Consider the following 22,198-nt stretch of genomic DNA (forward strand, 5'->3'; position numbering starts at 1 on the left):
GCAAAACCCCTGGAACGTGGCGCAACTCAGGCGGTTCTACGCCTAGAGCTAAAATATAGTCCTTGTAAAAACTTCAATGTACTGAAACGCCCACGAGTTTTCAGACGCACTCTTTTCCTTTTTCGGGGCACCGAGTGGGGCCGGGAAAGGTTTTTAATGAGGCGGGCTCGTGGTGCCGCAATATAATAAAGATAGTGGAGATATACTTCTTATTTTTCGACACGCTCGGGGCTCAAACGCCCAAGTCTCCAAATACATACAATATAGATTCACTGAAATATTTCGCCTTGGTACATTAATACCTCGCCAAATATAACAAAATCGGAAGACAAACAATCATAAATATAGTGTACACATCAAAAAACGTAAGTGCCTTGGTTTAAAAACCTCGCCATGCAAATATAGAACTTCGACATCAAAGATACTCAAAAATGGGCAATCTACCCAAGGGACAAACAAAGATGCCTTTTTCCAGCAGAAAAAATAGATTTCAAGGAAGGAAAAATAGTGCAATCTTCGCCTAGTTAGGCTCAGGGGCTTCAACAACATAGAGGACCTCAGCAATATACAATAAAATCCTTCGGGAACATAAAAAAGAGAAGGGACATTAAAAAAGAGCAAGATATAAGTTTCCAATATAATACAAGTCAGTTAAATCCCAAGATAGTATCTACGGACAAGCCCCTGGTTGTCTTATGCTCAGCATAAGAACCCTTGGTAAAAAACTCCGAGTCCATCCGAAGAAGTTCATCTATCATCGATTCAGCTACAGGAGCTACCATTGCATCGATTGAGTCAATATCATTTTTTCGACGCGTTTTCTTGGACAGGCAACCAGCAACAATCTTCGTCAGGTCCAACTTTGGATAACAAATGTTTATCATAATCATGGCAAATCTCGCTCCAGCAGTGAGTTGAGCCCGCACAAAGTTATGGATGCGAGGAGCATCTCTGAATACCTCCAATAATTCGGGAAGAGTTTTTGGAACCTCGTTTCGCGGAAACAGATTCCTATAGACAAGGGTTAATGTCGACGTGCAAAAGCTGAGAAAATCGCGCACCTGGCAAGCACGATCTTGGAACCTAACAATTTGTTGGGTTCTGCTCAGGAGTGGCCCGTAACAAACACCCATGATTAAGGGAGAGATTAACAAGAAGATTTGTCCTCTCATTCACTCTCTGATCTTCGGCAGCAGAATCAAGAACTGAGCCTGTTAAAAGCGACAGGGCAAGAAATTGGAAGAAAGGCACATCAAGATAAAGAAGAGGCATCAAAAGAAAGCAAAAACGTACCTAGCATATCTGTGCTAGCTTCCAAGCATTAGCTCAAGCATACTATTTTCTCGGGTTGTGGCTCCTTTTGCTTCCAAGATGAAGAAGCATCCCTAGCAGCCACAGACTTCTTCGGCTTGATGAAGAGCAAGTTTTTCTCCTTCGAGGCTTTTCGAGATTGTTCCATCATGGCCAAAGTTTGTTTCTTCATAGACTGAAGTTGTTGTCGAAGTTCTTGCAAATCTTCCGACAAATGTCCGCTTGATGAACTCTCGAGGAGATTATGGTCGACTAGTATTTTCTTCGAGAAGGAAGATGCGAGTGAAGCAGCGCAGTAACAAGGAGGAGTCGAGTAGTTATCAAATATTAACTCGGAAAAGAAAGGCCCAGGATCAATGAAAAGCACGAAGGGAAATTTCATTACTTGCTAGAAAATTTACATGGGTATTACAAAAGAAAGTTTTCCAGGAGGACTAAGTGAGTAATTGTCGCCAAGGCTAAAATGGCGACAAGAGCAAAAGAAACAGAAAAAGAAACAAGGAGGCATGCAACTAGACCTCCGGCCTCGAGGAGCTAGGAGTCGAAGTTGGCTTGATCCCGAGATACGCCAAGATTTTCTTCGTATTGGGCTTGGCCGCCTTAATCGCTGACTTCCATCTCGACCGTTCTATCCGATCGGTGTCGCCAACCTTCATCCAGCCGAGAGTCCGTTGGCTGTCAGCGAACCGTGAGCAACGAGATTTTCAATGCACCACCTTCATATTTTCATGGCGCATCTTCAGTCCAAGATCTTCCGATGAATTGAAAAGCTTGGCAAGGTCAAGGAAAGTCGAAGGTTCCTCTTTCTTCGGGAAGAAGTAGGGGAACAACGCCGACAAACCCGCATTGGCATTGGCCACGCCTTCACGAATTTCGCGTCCATGGAGCTCCAAAAGAGAAAGTGCGTCAAGGAGAGGATCATTGACGGGATTCTCCAGATCAAAATCTTGGTCTGTTTGGGCTGCCACATGAGACAAAACATTAGTTGAAAACAAAGATACAGGAAGTACAATAAAATAGAAGAAATTGAGGATATTACTCAGCCGTACGTCGACTTTGCGACTTCAAACGCTTGATGATCCCTTGCTCACGTGCAGCTTGTGCAGATTTTTGCTCGTGTAAGGCAGATTCAGCATCTTTGAGCCTTTGCTGCAATTCCTCGACACTAGCGGCCTTTGCTTTGGCATCATCAGCTTCAGCTCTAGCTTCGCTAGCGGCAAGCTCAGCTTTCTTGCGAGCCGCCTCACTTTGCTCAAGTTTTCGAGCAAGTGTCTCGGCACGTTCGTTAGCCTCCGCCGGCTTTTCTCGTTGAGATGTGGAAAAGAGAGAGAAGAAAGATCAAAAATAGCGACAAGCAGCAGGAGTAAAAAACCAAGGAAAAACAGCAAGTATAAAAGTCGTTACCTTCGGCTCTGCTGGCATACTCGCGGTACCCAATAAATTGGGACCCGATGCGGATAAGATCCTTGATCATAGGCTGTCAAAGAAGAAGAAAAGAAGGGGAAAACTTCGGCATTACAAAAAGTAAGGGTCCACAAAAGCAAAATAGAAGAAATATAGACATCGACAAACTTACATCATCCAAGAGCTGCGACGAAGAGCTGCTCAATTGAGGAGGAGGCTCAACGATCATTTCAACCCTTGCCCTTTTTGGCGAAGGGACAAGGGGGCTTGAAGGAAGAGTAGATGTATCAACATTCCGTTGAGGAGGCGACGATTCTTCTCCTTCAACAAGCTTCTCCGAAATAACTAAAGTGTGTGACGTGCTCGTCCGAGGAGCTACGTCACGAGTTGGTACTTCTTCCTCGTCATCACCTGCGAATAAGGAGCAATAGCATAAAAAGCAAGACAAGGAAAAACTTCGATTACGAAATAAAGAGGAAGCCGAGGAACTTACGAGCCGACGAGGGATGCAACATAAGGATCATAAGTTGCCTTCGGAGGAGAAGGAACAACTTCTTCGGCTTTGGAAGTGCCGGAATCTTCGACATCGTTCCTCTTCCTTTTCCTTTGTGGGGAAACAGCGGGAGGAGGAGATTGGACCGACGTGGTGTCCTCGGAAGATCCCGCGACTTTCGAGAATCCACGGGATCATTCACAAAGGACGGAGCTTCTTGATTGTCGTCGTAACAATGCCCATTTCTTCGACTTCTCCATCCTCAGGAAGAGGAGGAAGGGAAGCCATAGTAGGGTGATTCTACGAGAAAATAGCGACAAAGGGAAAAATAGAGAAATATCAATGCAATGAGATGCAGGGAAAATTCACAACAAGATAGAATTCGAGAAGACAAAATACCTCGGGGAGAGGATTGGTGGAGTTGTAGGGTTCCACGCGACAAGAGGAAGGAATAGGATCCTTCTTACTCGCCGAGGTAATTCTTCGAATAAGCTTCTCCAAGTCTTTCACGAAAGATCATTGGAGAGCCTATTGGCGTCATTGGCACCGCAGTACGTCCAAAGGGGATTTTTGCGAGCCCGAAGAGGCTGCACTCTAATCCTAAGAAAATAGGCAGTGATTTGGACACCGGATAACTCTTTGCCTCGAGTATTTTGAAGTTGATGAATACGAGACATAAGAGCTTCGTCGCCTTTCTCTTCTTCGGAAGCTTCGGCGTCCCAGGAGTAGCGGCGTTGAATCTTTGTGTTTCCGTCGAAAGGAACTATGTTGTGTTCCACGGAATTGGCGCTTTCTTCGTGTATATAGAGCCACCTTTTGCGCCATCCTTGGACAGAGTCGGGAAATTTGACGTCGAAATAATCGACATCGGTTCGGACACAGATAACTACGCCACCTATGTTGTAGGTGGCGTTGTGAGCGCCATTGCGGCGAAGGCAGTAAAATGCGCTTCCAAAGAGCCCAATTGGGAGCGACTCCAAGAAAGCATTCGCAAAGCGTGATAAAAATAGAAATGTGAAGGATGGAATTAGGGGTCACCGGTGCAGCTGAATCCCATAGACAAAGAGAAGACCGCGGAGGAAGTCATGGATTGGGGTAGAGAGGCCGCGGATGAGATGATCAACGAAACTAACCCGATACTCCATTGGAGGCTTGGGGTAGCTTTCTTCGCCGGGAAAGCGGATGGCGTCTTCCTTCTTCATCGGGCCGAGCCTCTTCAAGCATATTGACATCTTGGTTGGAGATTTTGGATCTCTCCCACTCAAGATCTTCAGCCGGCCATCATGGACTCCGGAGTGCTGTGGCGAGTCAAACGCGCACGCGGTGGCATCAACGGTAATGGGCAGAGCAATGTGTGCGAGTGCGGGAAATCAGAGAGAGTTGGGCGCAGGGGAAGATTTGCGAAGAGGAACAGATGAGCGGCGCAAGCGAGGGATGAACGGAGGTTGAAGACAGGTTTATATAAGAATTGGGTGAAGCAAGTGTGCCGTTGGATGAGGAAATCGTGTGGTGAGAATAGATCTTCTAGATACAAGGGCAAACAAGTATTTTTACTGAGATAGGCGTTACCGTACGTGCGCCAGAAAAAGCGGAGGACGTGTGTCCCCCACTTACACGATGTGTCAACGTGGTGGGAACGATGGACCCACAAGGCAGAAAAAACTCGACCATTAATAGAGTTGAAGAAAATTTGACAAGGGAAAATATGTCGACAAGAAAAATAAAAGGAGAATGGCGACAGGATAAGTTATTTGCATACTTCGGGAGCCTTTGGTCAAGAACAAGTTTTTGCCCAAATGCTCGGGGGCTACTTCGGAAAAAAAAAAGGTAAAGTTTCGACTATGGCAAATATAGAAATTGTGGGAGCCTACAACCAAGCACAAGTTCTTGGCTGTAGCCTCGGGGGCTACTCCCATCGGGAGCGCTGTTCGCGCACCCGATAGATAAAAAAAGAAGAAGAGAAAGATTATCGGGAGATACTGGCAATATAGCGACAAGGTGGACTAAAATGTTGAGCCTACAACCAAGCACAAGTTCTTGGCTGTAGCCTCGGGCTACTCCCATCGGGAACGCTGTTCGCGTGCCCGATGAAATATAAAAAGGAAAAAAGAAAAAGAAAGATAGAACAAGCAAGAGAGTATATTTCGAGTTATAATTAACTCTACATATACTCCCATCGGGAGATTAATATAAGTCATATTTGACTCGATAAAATGTGCCATTCCAACAGCCGGAAAAGCACTCGACAATATATTCTCAGAACGCCAAAGTTGCGATCAATTTCTGAATGCCGCAAATTTGCGAAGGTAAGACCCCGGATCTATTCTCGCCGGGCGTGGCATCGCCGAAGACTCGCGCTCTGCTACTTTTATCCGTATCAACGGATACGAAGAAAAATCCTAACGGACGCGTTAGGTACTCGATAAATCTGACCGGGACTCGACAGAATGGTAAGACCTTAAGCGGCACTCGTCGAAGTTTACACCAGTATCCCGAGATCATGTCCGGGGACGTGATTTTGAAGTAGGTTTTTGCGGATTGCCACTAGAGCGGTTAACTAGTACCCGATCCGTCGGATGAACTAGCCCCAACTACCAATATCCCCGTACAATATAGAATTTTATGAGAAGAAGTATAAAAGTTAGAGCTTTCGAGTAAAAATAAACAAGTGGAGATTTTCCCTGACTCTATGATTCAAGCAAAATCTCGGGGGCTACTGACATAGGCATCCCAAATGGGCCTGTCGAATATAGTACCCGGGGTTTATTGAAGGCCCACTACCCGAAGAATAAGAAGATTCGGAAGCCCAAGATGTATTTAAGGAAAAGATAGAGTTGTAATAGGAAGTGTTATTTGTAATCTGGCGGGATGAGTTAGAAACCGTCCCGGACTTTGTAACTTGTACAAAACGAAACCCTCGGCTCCACCTCTTATATAAAGGGGGAGTCGAGGGACGAGGAGATCATCGAATCATTGTCTGCAAACCCTAGTTTTCGTAATCGTCGAGTACTTTTCGGCTGAAACCTTCGAGATCTACTTGCCCTCTACTTCTAACTAAACCCTAGCCTACAATCCATAGGCATTGACAAGTTAATCCCTTTTCACATGGGTCAGTAAAAAGCCCGCCCGGCCCGGCGTCTCGCAAATCGGGGAGAGAGCACGCAAGCCAGGCAAACCCTATCGCGCCGCCACGAGCCTCGTCCTCCTCTTCCCTCGTGCACCTGCCGCGATAGCTCCCGCCGCCACCCCGCGCCGCCTCTCCCCTTCTCCACCCATCGCGCCGCCCTTCCGATGGTCCGCGCGCGCCGCCCCTTCTCCTCTCGTCGTGCCGCCCCTTCCTCGCCCTGCGCATGGAGGTCTTCGACGGCGAAAGTGCAGCGCCGGCGGTGGGGGCGGTGGAAGGCACGGCTCGAGCTCTTCCCGGAGACGGAGCTTGGGGAAGGGCTGGTCTAGAGGAGGAGCAAGGTGGAGGAGGACCGCGGCGACTTCGTGGAGCACGAGGCGAGCCCGGTGCCGAGGCTTGGCCTCGTCGTGCTCGCACCCGCCGGCCGGCGCGCGTCCAACCACACATCAGGTCGCACCGACGATCCGAAGCTGCTGGAACCGTCGCCCACGTACGACCCGGTTTTCCGGTCCGCATCCCCGTCAATGTCTCCCTCCGAGCTAGCGATGCGAAGTCTGCGGTCCTCCATCTCGTATTCGTGAAGGTTTGCAGATCCCCTCTCTCTCTTGATGAATCTCAATCTCTCTCACTAATGCTAGAAAGGGTCGACAGAGGGCATGGACCTGGCCTAATCAATGAAACCAGCAGAGGATTCAATTTATGGTTGGTGCATACTTGAGAGGTTGGTGCATATATGCAGAATCAAGTCTGCAAAAATGGGGATTTCCCAGTAGTATTTAATTTTGTTCTCAAATGTGTACATAATATGTGCACTGCATGATAAATGAAGGCAATAGAAGATTAGATTTATGGTTACAAAACCTAGGATTGGTTCTATGAAATTTGGTTTCTTGTTGTTCCCAGAACGTGCCCATAACTTGCTATTGATAAGGACTAATGTATACATGTTAGGTGTTCAACATGATTTATTAATCATGTAGGAGATTGGATTCATCGTAGTTTGAATTAAATATATACCTCGGTGATTCAGGTTTACTAACATTTTCCTTTTTCTACGGTCTGATCAGAGATGTTAGGCTGTCATGCATGTGTGATTGTATCAGGCTGAGCTACATCTATAAGTCGTCCACTTGATCATTGTGTTGATTGCAGTATCATTATTATTTGTTTGCAATTCTTACTGCTATTGGCTGCCGTTATTTTTGTAGCCGTCAACAGTTGTTTCTAAATTTTCCGCTTTTGTATTTTGACCTTGACTTACTCTGGAAACTTCAAACTTTGGTCTCTGCTGTTGTTATTCAGGATGTATCCTTATCCGGACTAATATACAGTCCTCAGTTTCAGGCGTAATGAGAGCAAGGTGGAGAAAGGATCTCGGTATGTTCCTATTCACTTGAAGGTAGTATTTATTAAATTCAGATTCTTTCCTTTTACTTGTTCTTGAGCATCGATGAGGTTCCATTTGACAATGAGTTGATCTTGAAATCCATATTTTCTTGGTCGATAGTCTATTGCCATTTTTAACATTCGCGTAATTAGGCTGCATGAATGCCAGGCATAGACAACAAATTAGTGACTGATTCAAAGTGTACTGGTTTCAGCAGATATTCTTGGGTTCATCACAAAGGATTATTTTGTTTGTTATCAGTTTGCGACATCAATAATTGGTATTTTGAGCCATGCAAATTTACTGATGATGTTGCATGTTCCAGGTTCAGGGTTGTGTGCTACAGGTGAAAGTGAGATGACTATGTGTTTCAGATTTTTGAGAGAAAGCTAGGTCAAGATATTAGCGTATATATTAGGTGAGTTAAGTTTATGACCGGTATAGAGTATCTTTTGATAGATTTATGTGATAGATTCTGGTTATTGCTACTTCAAATGTATTAGATGTATTGGTTTGGCCTTCTGGAGTTTTAAATAAGTTCTCTCTTTTGCGCATGGTAATTAATTAGACCAGCATTTTGTGTATAACTTTTTTTGTTCAAAAAAGAGTGAACTTGGTCATGTACTTGGCTTGGCCACAACTACTATGTGATTCTGTTTTACATTCCTTTTCGTCTACGTGTTTTGTGTTATAATACTAATATTATGAAGTTACGATTAATCTGCTGCATCAAATGTTTAAGCAGGTTCGTTTTTATTTTCAAGACATGTGGTTCATGTTAATTTACAACTAATAGTGATGAAACTATTTATGAAGGTTTAAGATTGGATCATTATTTTCAAAAAAAAAGATCGTATCATTGCTGTTCTATTGAAGTAGGGGAAGACATCAAAGCAAAATAGCAAAAAAGAAAATGTATTTGATCTCATTGATTATTTTGTTATAGGACGCTGTCAAGTTCCTTTCGAGGACCCTATTGAGATGTTTCTTATAACGGATTATGCTGCAAAGGTTTCCGTGGGCATATATATAATCAGGTATATATTGATTGATATTTTCGCAAATTGATATAATTATGATGGTATTGTTTTCTTCTTTATTCTTCATTGCTTACTAATATATCAACTTATATTCACTCTATGGCTATCTTAATCCTGTTATGGATGGGGATGTTTTGCCATATTAGCATTCTTTATGGTTAAATCACTTATTCAGTGATGGGAGCAGGGCCGGGCCGGCAAAATATGGGGCCCCGTGCCAAATTTTACAAGGGGCCCCATGTTCTTTGAAAAATTAGAATTATAATTGTATGTGGATAATAATAATCGATTAATCTGCTGATGTTACACATGCAAAATACTTGGATAGTTGGTTTGCCGGGTCTTCCTTTTCTTTGTGCTGCAGGTTTTGGGATCGAAACTTCCTAAGCGCATATTAATACCGACTTGATCTATTTTAATCTGGCTTTAGGAGGTGGTGGGATTAATGGGTTGGCCCGTTAGGCTGTGTTCAGACTAATGGGCCGTCAACCGCAGGCTTGGTTTAACAAAATTTGGGGCCCCTGAAAATTATGGGCCCCGTGCGATGGCACAGGTCGCACTCCCGCTCGCCCGGGGATATCATATTCTCATGGATTGGTTGCATTATAATTAGATATTTAGAATACTCCAACTGTAGCTCCGGTTGATGAGAGCATATGTTAATTTGCATGGGTCCTGCAATTGTTTCTCTCCTTTCATATTTTGGAACAAATTTAATCGTGCAACTTACTCTACAAAAAGATATTGTAAACCCGGACCACCAATGGCAAACTCCACCAGCCTCCCTCAATCATAATGCCCGAGTCCAGACAAGGCGCTTTATGTAGAGACCCAACCACTACAAAAGTCCATTTCTAATGCAAGCACACCATTTATTTTTCTGATTGTGAACATGTACTCATAATACCAGCGGAGGAGATCCTAGCAGTTGACGTGAAGCACTTTGGGAGAAGGGCATGAAGATCAAGGCAAGGAGCTGCTGGATACAATCGCGCCAGACCTGGTTTTCGTTATCAATGATAAGTCGCACCCGGTGTTCACCCGGTATGGAAACAACTTGGTGGCCCAAGAGAATATACCCCTTGCGATGTCATGATAGACCTGGCGATGTTGGCCAAATGTAGCAAGACTGGGTCTATCTGCTCCATGATCGACCCATGGTCGAGGCGGCGAGAGCATGCCGGCGTCAATGTGATCTTTTACCAATTTGGCTCTAACATGCATACTCACAAAGAGAAAGACTTCATATGTTCTTATATTATTTCCCCTTTTGGCTAACGGCAACTTTTGTGTTCTTTTAATTTGTTACCGAAATTACAGCTAGGCCATTCAAGACAAAAGCTTAAATCAAACAACTGTGTTTTCTGATCAACATGCGCGGGTAAATTACTGTCACGTGACCAACTTGGATGTTATTATTCTTATCTTTTGCATACGTAAATCTGTTTTATCTTGCTATGTGCTATTGTGAAATTGTGCACGATATGCGTGTATGTGTAGTCACCACTGTTGTGGAAATTTTTCAATTCCTTTGTTCGAAACATTGGTTCATGTTGTTTACGAATTCTTTGAAACAATGTAGCATGCTTCCTTTTCCTTTTGTATGCACTTATTATCAGTTGCTTGAACTACGATTTTTGATGATCAGTTGATACTAAGTCATTGTCTCATCATGAGTCAGTTTATGGTTTGATCTTATTAGAAAGTTCTTGCATTCACTTGCCCTGTATTTTGTGGCTACCAGCACGTGAGGAGATTGGTTGGACATCATGAATGGAGATACATGTTATGGATTATTTTAGATAGTGCTAGAAATTATTTAGCCAGCTCTACGTTTTAGTGTGCTCCTTCGCTATGAATTATTTACTATCATGCACATGTGTTGACAGAAGAAGATCAAATTATTTTGTACAAGGAACCAAATACACAATCACAACTATTCTAAATTTCACTATCGATCTACTCTTTCAGGTTTTGCCAGATTGGCTCGATTCTGCCTCACGCGTCGTGGAAGAGTTATTGTGCCTCGCCGAAAGGTTGTCAGGTCAGCTTCTTTTGGTACCAGGTAGAGATTTATACCTTGAGCTTTCCTCAGGTCTTAGTTCTGCTTAGGCCCAACGTAAATATACTGTACATATCGATAGGCTGGTGAGGAAATGTACCTAATTTGGATTGGTTCTGTAGGGACTTCACTTTATTGATTGCTGCAAAAAAAAACAATTACACTACCCATGTTGAGTTTGTCAATAGATTGTTGTCGAGGCCGAGTGTGTGCCCTCGAGCACATGTAGCAAGAATAACTACGGTACCTTTTGTCCTTCGAGCATAGTTAGTATACATCATCCGCAAGTAAGACCTCGGGTGCTTTCCTTCTGATAGATTTTATGTGTTATATCTTAAATTCATTCTATCGACTTAGTTTGGTAAAACTTAAAAATTATATTATCATTTATTAATCTAATTTTTTTATCTTTGTTTTACAAACTGTAAATAGGTGCGAAATCCACGGGATCGTGCGCCAAGGTGCACATCCAAATCTAAAGATTTGCATATTCGAGTATGATACTTTATCACGATAATCATTTGCATCTCCTTTCATAGAATATAAAGATATACTTATTTTGTTCAAACAACTTGTTCCAACATTCCATTCTAATTTGAATCTCATGATTCTTCGAAGTTGATACTGCACCATGTGAGAAATATAAAGCCCAAAAAATTCCAATAATTTCCTTTGACTAATGTAGCTTGCCGCTTGATAAAGCCATTTATTTTCCTTCATGCAGCTTAGTGCCCATTCTCGCGGAAGCATACATACAATGTGGGAAGGATCGCTCCATGTAGAAACTAAAGAAGGGAAGAATTTCGACAAAATAAAGAAATAAAAAAAGAACTAATGATGATAAGGACCAAGAAGGTATAAGTTGGTTCCCAAATTCAGAACCAGGGTATTCTGAAGTTAGTCAAAACGTTAACCCCGCTTCTTCAGAAGTTGGATAAGAAGTTAGTTTCTTATGTGTACATGTTTTTGAAGGAGAAATATATATAAAAAACTCCTTCGAAGTTAATTGAACAGGTTGCTTGCCCAGGAAGTTTATATTACCTTTTGCTACTCCGTTTGTAATTTTGTGTGCTTTAACCCAAATTCATTCTGCTGACTTCATTTTGTAAAACCTTACTTCTATCGTTGTGATATAAAATGTAAATCTATGCGATTTTCACGGGGTCGTGCGCCAAGGCGCACATCTAAATCTAGTCTAAAGGTATATATGATGCCCCCATAGGGGGCCTCACAGCGATTTGAGTCTCGTAGCCGTTGGATCTTGTTTGGTGGTGGATCTCGTCCGTCCATTTTTTCACACTGGAGTAGTCCAGGACGAGGCCCTCGCGCGCGCGAACCCGTTTTTTATCCATGGGTCATGTGAAGCCCGCCCGGCCCGGCGTCGTCGGGGAGAGAGCACGCAACCCTCCTCCTCCTCTCCCTCGCGCACCTGCCTCCCGCCGCCACTCCTCCCAATCTCCTTCCTCCTCCTCCCCGCGAGCGGCCGGTCGGGTTGATGCCTCCCTGCTCGTCGGCGCATGGCGAAGGAGCCAGGCCGCCAGACCCCAAGCCCCTGCCTCGATTGATTTCCTGGCCGCCGCTGCCTCCATCGATTTCCCGGCCGCCGCCGCCTCCATCGATTTCCCGGCCGCCGCCGCCTCTGGCCATTTCCCCTTGCCTGCTCTCTCCCCGAGCAGGGTGGAGCTGCAGCCATCCCCGTTCTGTTCCACCCCAACCGAGACGGGAAGAGGACGTCGAGAAGGATGAGCACGGGCTGCTGCCTCCGCACTGCACGGGAGTGCTGGCTCCAGGTTACAGGCACTCCTCCTTCATATTCTTCCTACTCTAGGTTCATCTCTCCCTCTCTCATGTTGAGAAGAGCCATGTAGTATTTTTCTCTAAGTTGGTAGGATTTGCAGCAAAGTTCATTGACTGTTCTGTGTAAGTGGTGTTCTTACCATGTTTAAGACATTGCAGGTTTTCAAGGAAGGGATTGTTAGTTGATGGATACTACGCTATCAGATGAGAGACATATAGGAAAGCAGCACAAAGTCTGAATTCGAAAAAGAGGTTTGCTATGACTATCTTCAGTGAACCAGTACACCTCCTTCCTAAAAACTATGCTGCATCTTGGCCTATATTCTTCTCCATTGCAAATCCAATTGATTTTCTGTCTTACCAATTCAAATGAAAGGTTGTAAATGGGATGGCACCGACAATCTCGACTCCTCCATCATATCCATGAGCGCCTGCGCCAATGCTCCACTATTAGTCTGCGGCCACATCTCTGTATTTGTGCCGACAGTCGGTGCCATCCTGGGTTGTATCACGTAAATGCCCTCACCTTCTACAATATGTGAACTTATGTATCCTGCATTCCTGCTACAAATCCATACATTGTATTGTTGACATTATTTCCCGTTGCAAACCAGAGCAATTTTTTTGTTCCATGCTCATGTTTCGTGCATACATATTGCTATGCAGTTTGCAAATATATTATCCTGCCACAAGAGGATGTTAAGTTCACGGCTGTCGTCCTGGCCTCTACGTTCCAATAGATCATTTCCAGGTTTCCTTAATCTCCTTTGTCTCCAATCTGTTTTCGAATCTCTTTTGCTTCCAAAATTTGTCACGCTGCAACATTCCGTCTATTAACTTTTCTGAATTTATTTCATTTTGTTTCAAAGCGGCATAGTACAGTATGCATGTAGCAGTTTCATGATTCTACTTTTGAAAAAATCTCATTAAGCAAAGAGTTGCTAGAAGGAATGTTAAGTCACTGCAATCTTTTTCAGAACCAGTAGCATATATCTGAATAATGGATCAGGTGTAACCAAGGCTCATCTTCGAGAATTTGCCTTATCTTGGTTGAAGCAACCTTGTGTTTTGTAGGCCGTATTCTCGGCATATTATTGTAGAAATAACAGTTGATCCTCCCTGAGCACAAACTTTGCCTAATTATTTTACTTTGAGTTATTGTTAAAAGCATAAGATAATATGCTTTCTTTAATTCACAGTCATTTTTATCATGTTGCGGGTGCTGCAATTCCAAATGGTTTGCTCACTAGCTGAAATTAATGGATATACAGGTTGGCATGCCTTACTCCCTTCCATATGACCACTGGCCCGTCATCTTGGGGAATGTATGGTTTCGAAACATTGGTGAGCTAGACCAAAAAGCAAGTGTTGCTCTTGGTATGATCTGTATGTGAGGAAAATTCCCTGGGCCAGACCAAAAACCAAGTGTTGTTTCACCACAACTTTCATCTTTCGTTTTCTCCATCATGTTGCTTGCATACCTCTCTTTTCAGAAACGAACCAGCCCCATCATTTTTACGAAGTGTATCTATTTGTTTCAAACTAGGCAAGATGCATAAGCTAAATGTAACGGTTTCAGGGGTGGCACAGTCGCACAAAATATTGTTGCAGGTCTAGCAGTGGTGTAAAAATGTACTCCCTCCGATCCATAATATCCACTGGGTGAATTATCCAACTACAGTTTTTATGGTCTAAAGTTTTTAAGATACTGAATGCATTTAAATTTCTACTGGTCGAGTTGTCAAAGGTTGAATGTTTTTAATGTTTTGCTCCCATGGCAGGATATGAATGGAGAATATCCTCGCTAACCAGTTGTACAGAACTCCAGGGACGTGTTTGAAAGGGATGGTGTGTACTGAATAAGAGTTTAGCACACTAAGGTGTACTTATCAGTTTGGTAAGGAACTTCATGAATAATGTATGCTCTCTATACAGGCTCCGCTGATGTTACTTTTATATAAATTTGATGCTTACTGTATATGTCTCTGAATATTCTGTACTGAAAGTTGTGGTGTGGGTACCTCCAAAGGATTTCATATTGTGTTTTGAATTTTTAATGTTTTGGTTCAGCAGGGATAACAAACAAATATGATTGGGTGTTTAATAATTTAACTTAAAACAGTTGTTTTTCTCGATTGCTTCTTCATCTTGAGACACTGAAACATGAGGTTTGCACTCTCTAATTTGTCATTATTCTGTTCCAGTGTCTTGATTCTGATCTCATGTATGAGCTACCTAAAATTTTATTTGGTTGATATCAGGCTATGCAGGTTATCAAATCAGGTGTATGTTATTTTTCAAACATGAACAATTTGTTAGAGAAGTTAATAGTAGTTTAGACTTTCCTGCCAAAAATCTATTCTAACAGAATGCATATGCCTATGATTTCGTTTTATTTGTTTGCAAAAGTATTTACCCTTTAGCTCCTCATGAATTTTGGGATGAGTAAATTGTCTGCCTTAGTCTACAGGCTGGTCACAAGTCAAAATGTATTTGTCCAGAATTACTCTACAGTGGGGTATACAAAACAAATGTTAATGCGTATTGTTCTTCTGAAGAATTACTATACAGTGGGGTGGTTTTTTTATTTTTCTATTTGTTGCAACTTGCTATATGGAAAGTTTGTTAAAAATAAAAGAGTATAAATGAAAGGCAGTTCTGCTATTGCTATATGAAAAGTTTGTTATAACTGATCTGCTTTAGTGCTATATGAAGTGTTTGGTTATTCACAAAACAGGGACATAATGGATACTTTCCCATAGTGTGCTTGGTATTTCAATCCACCCAGGACTGTTGTATATGTCATGAGCCTGTAAATAGCCTCACAAGGTCTACTTTTCTTATGGTGCTTATAAAATAAAAAAGTAGTATGTTATATAGCATAGGAAAACTGAAATTTCTCTGAGAGATAACATCCAACTATTTTTTCTTTGCAATTGATATTGAATTTGAAATCTACACGTTTACATGTATGCCCACATGGCCTTTTGTAGTCTTGCCACTGGTGCATGTTATCCTCATAGATGGTTTGCCTTTCAAGCCGACTTCAGATACAAGAAGATGGCAGCTTATCTGGAGTTAGCAGGTCACAGTTGTGTTTAATGTATAGGCCCTGCTTTTTTTTTCTTGCTTCCATTTTTCAACTAATAGTTGTCATACTTATGCGGTAATATTAAGTGAATCACTATTTATGTTTTTAACATGATTGGTAGCTCTGGACACTGATGTGTATTGTTCGCCTTGTTTTATTGAGATCAAAACTGTCTGCTCATTCCATCGTTGTAGATTTGTGTTCTTTGTACATGTCCTAAAACTGCAGTATACTTTTGTTAAAATGGTTGTCTTAGTTTCTCTATGAAGCATTAACTCGTGAGGTATTAGTATGAAATTGTATCTGTCCCAAAACTACAGTAGAATCTGTATTCCTGTGAGATTTTACTCAAATATTTGTTTGCTTTGCAGTTCTTCATATGAAGCATGAACTCGAATAGAACAGATGCTTCACATTGTCTGCAAGCTCGCGGGGTTCATCTCTTCCTGCTTCATCTATGATTGTTACGTTGCATCCCCTGCTCCTTATTTGCTCGTTTGTTGATTCAATTATCCCCTGAACCTTTTCTGTCAATATTGAGGTTGGATGTAATGGTGGCATAGATGTGCCTTCGGCTTCTTGCGCTGTTGCGCACAAGTTGGCCATATATCTATATAACTAAGAAGTTCATCCCCACTGTCCTATTTATGTCAACATGCAGTCTATCCATGTCAGCGGTTTGCCATATCAGCAAGTACTACAATTTCTATTTAACTTTTTATGTTGATAATCACTGAATCTCAGGAGACAATTAGTTGCATTGCAAGAAATTTTCTCGACCCAGCTGCCACGTGGCCGAATATCTCCTTCTCACTTACTTTACATTTGTTCTCCTTGATGCACACATTCAACCCTTTTACTACTACAGCTACCGCTCGACCTCAATGTCTCTTCGTTTTATCCTTCCACGCCATTAGGATCAGAACTTCTTGGACCATATCATCTTCAGCTCTTCCACCTCTACTTCTCATCTACTAAATAACTAGGTGTGAGACCCTATATTGTTAATGTTGTTCGTATCATGCAGATCAAAAGTCCATACTATGATGAGCTCACTGCATCAACTGGTTCATAGTTTGGTATATTGGAATTTATGGAATACACAAGTTTTATCTAAGCCGTGTTAATCTCATGGATTATAAAGCCGTGTTAATCTCTGTCATGGTCAGTTGCCTCCCGAAGCTTCTTCCACAGATGATTCACCATTTTTGTCTGCAGCCTGGTGGAGGTACGTCTCTGAGCATCCGTCCTATCCTAGCTTTCTAATTGTTAACATGTTTATATCTCGTGTGCAAGTTAAGAGCACCGGATGTAGTTTGTAACCATATAAATTTGCAGCACATAGACAGTTTTGCTGGTTCGGGTTCTAATAAAAACTTGACTGGCTTTTGAAAAATCATGCATGTGCATATCAGTGATCTGCATCCAAAGTCTGTAAAGCATATTGGAGCATTTATTTTGAAGCAGTTATCTTGATCTTATAGTGTATGTTCAGGTTTTCACCACACCATTGGTTTTCCGTTTTTTTTATCTTTCGCTTTTTATGGAAAGAAATAAAGAGAAGAAATAATTATTGTCATTCGTCGCTTTTAGCTTGGATTTAAATTTGGATTACACCACCAATGCAATGACAATCAGATACGGTGTGCCTCTTTGATAAGCTGTCACTTCCTGGTATGTCACAGCTATCGTAGATAAGCAATCACTATTTCCGCCTAACCACCATCTTTTTTGTGGTATGCAGATTCTTTTTTATATACCTACAAGTTGTTTGATGAGAATTTAACTATGACGCAAGGGGATATTCTTCTATTTAATGTTTATGCCCCGTTGTGTACTCATTTCTTTTTAATCAGCTCAAGTAAACGATGAGAAATTGAGTAGTCTGTATGACTGCATCTTGGGCAATCAATGCAGAGACAGAGAGTGACGACCTGAGGTAAGATGTTCTTGATCTTATAGTGTATGTTCAGGTTTTCACCACACCATTGGTTTTCCGTTTTTTAATCTTTCGCTTTTTATGGAAATATAGAAAGAGAAATAATTATTGTCATTCGTCGCTTTTAGCTTGTATATAAATTTGGATTACACCACCAATGCAATGACAACCAGATACGGTGTGCCTCTTTGATAAGCTGTCACTTCCTGGTATGTCACAGCTATCGTAGATAAGCAATCACTATTTCCGCCTAACCGCTTCATCTTCTTTGTGGTATGTAGATTCTTTTTTATATACCTACAAGTTTTTTTTGATGAGAATTTAACTATGACGCAAGGGGATATTCTTCTATTTAATGTTTATGCCCCGTTGTGTACTCATTTCTTTTTAATCAGCTCAAGTAAACGATGAGAAATTGAGTAGTCTGTCTGACTGCATCTTGGGCAATCAATGCAGAGACAGAGGGTGATGACCTGAGGTAAGATGCTATAATCCCCAACGCTTCTCCTCTATTGCCCCCTTCATTTTTTAATACATAATTTTGTAATATTTTGGTTCAGAAAATTGATTGATTGTATTCTGTATAGAAGTTGCTGTAAATTATCAATCCAATACTAATTAGCTACTCCTGTAAAATTGCATTGCTCATCTAAGCACAAATAGTTCATAACCTTCTATTTGTTAGGGATGTGTTTAATAGTCGGATAAGATGTCTACCACACAATGTATATACAACAAACAATTCATGCTACATGGGAAGTCTAATTATCCTTCCTTGATATTTGTTTTCTTTTGGTAATTTGTAGTGTAAGGGTCGGAAAGATGTCTGGTATGCATATGCATACGTCCTAGGCCGGCTAAGGAAGTTCATCAATTGTTTTTTTCTCGGTATTTTCTGCAATATAACTTCGTTTCTTTATACTACATACAGAATAGATCTTCGTTTCTTTATACTAGAAATTTCCCGAGTTATAGGATGCAAGAATGAGAAGTAACAAATCAGGAAGCGCAAGTGGGACTAAGGTAGGAAAAGAGAGAATTACCAAATGAAAACCGGGAGACAGAAAGAGGATTGTCCTCACCAGCGGACCGGAGGGTGGCTTGCAAGTTGCAGGGGCGGAGGCAGTTCGAGCTGTGAACCCGTGCGGCTGAGCTGCACAACGCGGGCAGACGGGACAAGACCGTCGTCACCCTGTGCCACCTGCGACTGGTCAGTCCCACGGGGCACACCACCAAACAGCCAGTCGCTGTCATAGACAAGAGACAAGTGGCCTGGAACAGACCACATGGTAGTGTTTTTCTTTTTGTTTTATTTCCGCTAGGGGGCGGCCGTCCAGCTTTGTCCCGAGAAGCTCTGCAGTAGGTTGTACCATCACCATATTTTGTAGAGAGCTATTGTTTATGTATATGATTATTTCCTCAAACAAAATATTCTCCTCATTACATTATCTAAATTTAAGTCACTTTAAATTAAGATATATTCAAAGAGAATACCTTAAAAAATTAAGCTTGTGTTCTTGGCCATTTGTTTTGTTTAGCTTCAGTTTTGCCATTTGTTATCTTTTACTTTGCAGGCATGTCTTCTTTTGGTGACGCAACTAGGTAAGTAGCTATTAGGTCTACATTTCCTGTTGGTCGTGCCATGTACTTTACGATTGGTCTCTACATATGCAGTAGATACCCATGTGCATTGATTTATACTTCCTTTTGTAATGACTAAGTTATGTGTCTTCTACACTTACCGTTTACTCACAATAGATTTTTATACATGGTTAAAATAGTAATTTTGAATATGTTTACCAGTGTGAAGTTGGGGAATGCATGCTTTCACGCCCCCCCTCCCCCTGAAATAAACGTTTCATATTATTTTTATAATTTTGTGTACTTTATCCTAGGTTTATCCGATTGACTTTGCTTGGTACAACTTTACAAACATATTATCATTTTCCCACCTAATTTTGGCACGAGTTTTGCCAGATCGTGTGCCAAAACGCACCCCTACTGCCCATGTGGATGCATATTTTGGTGTTCCTTCCTGTTTGTTGTTGCTCTTAGCAGATTCAACAACTGTTAGCTTCTATAATACATTTTTCTCCTTCTATAATACATTTCCCCCTAATTTTCTGGCTGTATGTAAATGTATGTTTCTCTATTTGTAATTTATTATTGTGGTTTTGTTTTATAAAATCTAAGAAGATTTAGTATCATTTTACGACCTGCGCACGAGTTTTATGGGATCGTGCGCCAAGGCGCACATCTAAATCTAGTATGTAGTATGGCCTCATACTTTGTCTTTTATGCGTGGAGGTACTAGACTTGGTTCTTGGTTTATTATTATGTGATACCAAGACACTAGTAGAAAACGGACCTTCCGTCGAGGCCTTTTGTTCCGGCTCAGTCCGGAGCCGAGACAAATGGGCAGGCCACGTCTCGCCGAAATCACCGAGAATGTACGTGACCTTTTGTCGTGGTTCTTTAAGGCCTTTTGTTCCGATTGAAGCCTCAAACTAGGACAAAAGGGTCCGAGGCCTTTGCGGCCTGCCGGCAACACTTTTGTCCCGGCTGGAGACACGAGCCGGGACATAAAGTCCAACGGTTTGTTCCCGCGCAGAACCCGATCATCGTCGCCAATACTCGGTGCACAAAATTCGGGTCACCGGTGCCGGTGGCCGGCCACGGGAATTGATCATCTGGTGGCCGGCCTCTTCATCTTCACCTTCCCCACCTTCATATATGCTTCACATCTCCTCACAATTGTCACACATCTCTTCTCACATCTCTCATCTCTCCCACAAAAGCTCTCTCTCGCATCGACATTCCGGGCTCAATGGAGCACCTCACGCGCGCCAAGGCTCCTCAATCTCGGATATACCATCTCATGACCGAAGGGATGGTTTGCAAGGTCACGGTCGCTCTCCATGCAAGAAAGAGTGGAGAATTGGATCCGCAACGTCAGGAGGGATTTTCTCGATGCTGCACCGACCAAGTGCGTCGGCTTGGACTTTGAGTTCACCGATCCTCGCGAGGGTGATCAGCGGGACGACGTCCTTCAACTCTCGGTGCCATCCGAGACTTTGGTATTCCAGATTTGTTATGCCGATGAGTGTCACAAGTGCTCAAGGAATTCTTGCAGAATTCTATGGCACGGCTATCGGCAATGATGTGCAAATGCTGAGTCCCTACGACATTCATATTACTTCTGCGTACGACCTCTAAAAGATACTTCCGAACCCCACCAACAAACCCACTCCGAGTCTATATGATCTGGCAAGCTCTATCACTGGGACAAACCTTGAGAAGAAGAAGAGGAAGAAGTACAAGAAGATAGACGTAGCCATGCAAGAAAAAGAAGATGAGATTATTTTTTGATGGGCCAATTTTTCATTGAGCTACGAGCAAGTGCACTATGCCGCTCTAGACGCTCGCCTGGGCTTCGAGATTGCTAGGAGGCATTGGATGCTAGTTGGCTATAATAGCCATGTTGATCGTCTCAATATTTAGAGGATTTTATGTTAAAAAAATCTATTGTTGGATGGTTATATGGTTAGTGGCACCCAACCCATTAGGGTTCACACCGTAGGTTTTTATATTTTATTATGTTATAAATGTGGATTTTTGTTAGTGAGAGGCGATGTTTCCATCGATATCGAGACAACTAGGCGATTTCGTTAGTCTTAATACCCGTCAGATTAGTTTTTGAATCTAGTCTCTCGGAGATGCTCATAGAGGTAGAGTTCGAGTGTATGCGTTTATAAAGATAAGTGTAAGTACATACTTCAGAGCATCTGCATCTGTACGTGTTTCACAAAAAATAGATTAAGAGCATCTCTAGCAATGCTTCCTGAAATGTATGATAGACGAGATGGGGTGGACTGCAAATCAGTTACGATATTTGCATCACAGTATACTCAATTGTTCAAATATGTTATCTGTTGGTGGGCACTGGGCAATTATTTTTGTGTTCCTTATGTTCACTTTTGAGAAAATTTTGAAAACTCACTAGGGAAAAAAGACTACGAGGCATTGAATTTCGATGGGTGTCTCTAACGCTCAGTCGACTGAGACTTAACTTATGTCTCACTCGAATTACATCAGCATGTTTCAGTGCGGATATAATCAAATTAAAGTACAAACAACTGCAAACATGAATCTTAAAGAAGAAATAAAATCAAACGCATGAGCACATGACTGAGCTCATCTAACTGAAACTTACCAATTACTAATTTAGATTGCAACTAGGTCCAAGGCGAAATCGGTTGGCATGATATGAGCTTGCGTAGTACCACCGCCAGGGTCCAGACATGCCGGAAGTAAGATATGTAGATGCCTTGGCGAAACCGGATTGCCTCCCATCAATTCTCGTAGGCTGGGATGAAGAAATAGAGGTGTCGCCCTCGAATCGACCACCATGGGACAAAGGATCCCTCGATCTCCTTAGGTCATCCACGAACACCTCTGATCATGAGATGAGCTTAGAGGGGAGCAGTATAGCATGGTGGAAAGTCATTGCCAGTCCATGTCAGGCGATACAGTAAGCTTATAGGGGAGCT

Source organism: Lolium rigidum, chromosome 1 (assembly GCF_022539505.1).
Source record: "Lolium rigidum isolate FL_2022 chromosome 1, APGP_CSIRO_Lrig_0.1, whole genome shotgun sequence".
NCBI classification, from domain to species: Eukaryota; Viridiplantae; Streptophyta; class Magnoliopsida; order Poales; family Poaceae; genus Lolium; species Lolium rigidum.